Genomic DNA, 2,074 nt, shown 5'->3' on the forward strand with positions numbered 1-2,074 from the left:
TTCTTGGGATATGTTGGCCCTTGTGGAGCTTACATTCTACTGGTAGTAATTTTCACTCTTACTATTAGATGGTTTCACAACATTTCTAGATGCTGTGACTTTTATTGTTATTGTACTCCTGGGGAATTATCTCACCATCTTTGTATTTTTTACTTTATTTTTGTGATTCCTGAATCTTTGAGAAGCTAGGAAGGTGAGACAGCTGAGTATAGATCCAACAAATGGCAATTCTATGAAGTGGTAATAGCATAGCTCTCAGCTAGTACACACTTATAAAGATACATGGTTATGTGACTAGTCCTGTAAAGAAGAAGGCACAAGAGCTATTTCTGAAGATCAGATTTTATTGGGCATCTGATAATTGATCAGAAAGCTGTCTGGAGGAACATTGGAAGCAAACTACTACAGAAGGTCTTCAAAACAGTGAAAATCCAGAAATAACTTTTCAAACATTTGATATTCTTTTTTATGCAAAAGTTAGATGCTAAGGGCATTTCCCTACTAAAGAGGAATAGCAAGAATCCATGCTAAATGCTTTCACTTTCTTGGGATGTTTGGATACCCTGGGGAGATGGGGTTCTCATATGAGAGTGGGGCCAGCAGCATGAGTAAAGAATAAGTGCCATGTTCGACAACTTAAAGTAGAACCATTTCTCCATCAGGTCCATGCTTTATGCAAGAAGCTAAGCTATGGATGGGCCTAGAGACTGTCATACAGATTGAAGTAAGTCAGAAAGAGAAAAACAAATACCGTATGGTAACACATATATATGGAATCTAAAAAAAAAAAAAAAATGGTTCTGAAGAACCCAGGGACAGGACAGGAATAAAGACCCAGACGTAGAGAATGGACTTGAGAACACGGAGAGGGGGAAGGGTAAGCTGGGACGAAGTGAGAGTGGCATGGACATATATACACTACCAAATGTAAAATAGCTAGCTAGTGGGAAGAAGCCACATAGCACAGGGAGATGAGCTCGGTGCTTTGTGTCCACCTAGAGGGGTGGGATAGGGTGGGTGGGAGGGAGACACATGACGGGGGAGATATGGGGATATATGTATACATATAGCTGATTCACTTAGTTATACAGTAGCAACTAACACACCATTGTAAAGCAATTATACTCCAATAAAGATGTTAAAAAAAAAAAGCTAAGCTATATTATTTTTACCATCAACAAAACTGTAATTAGATCCCTCAAGGCATGTATTAAACATTAAGGAAAAATATTAACTTTATAGTGGAGAAATCCAGCAGATACCACCTTAAGCAGATTAGCCACCAGTAATAAGACATATCAAAATCATGAGCCTCTTGATGTGATGGAATAAGAAGGGTACTTCATCATTGCTGTGGTATTTTTGCCAAAAAGGTATGACCTCAGTCCAAATATGAGAAACCATCAGGCAAACATCAGGTCAATATAGGTGTATCTTAAATTATCCATATATATGCAGTAGGACCAGCTTATACTGACCTGTAAGAACTGATACAATTTCATGAATTTTGTAAGCCAATTGTTAAAACATAGCTTTTATTAAAAATCAAATTATATAAAAATTAAATTATATATATCTTGACACTCATCACTTCCCAATTAGTTTATTACATTTTACTATTATGTATGCTCTTGGGTTTATTTATATCTATGATAACTGAATGGTAGAAATGCTCTGTGCTGGTGGCTACTGTACATCTCTTCCTAATTCCATGTTCAGTGACATCACATAGGTAGCTTTAAATTGGCCATGGTGAGAGTATTTACACCACAGAAATCAACAAATGCTGTAAATCAGGGCTTGGTTTATTGTTTTGCTGATTGTCTTGACTTAAGGAAATGATGAAAAATGTTAATAAAGCAGATTAAATGTGTTGTGTCCATAGCTGTTATATTGTGAAAACCACAAGAAATTGCAGAAATATTCCTCCAGTATTTGAAAGCTATTATTCTATTCAGCAAAGAGGCTGCTCACTTATTAACAAATGAGTGAAATTCTGATATATGTCTTTGTTATTTTGTTTTTGTCTTATTTGTTAATGTAAATGAAAATATTAACCAGCATTGATATTGGA

The sequence above is a fragment of the Lipotes vexillifer genome, unplaced genomic scaffold, assembly GCF_000442215.2.
Source record: "Lipotes vexillifer unplaced genomic scaffold, Lipotes_vexillifer_v1.1 scaffold1232, whole genome shotgun sequence".
Classification (NCBI taxonomy): domain Eukaryota; kingdom Metazoa; phylum Chordata; class Mammalia; order Artiodactyla; family Lipotidae; genus Lipotes; species Lipotes vexillifer.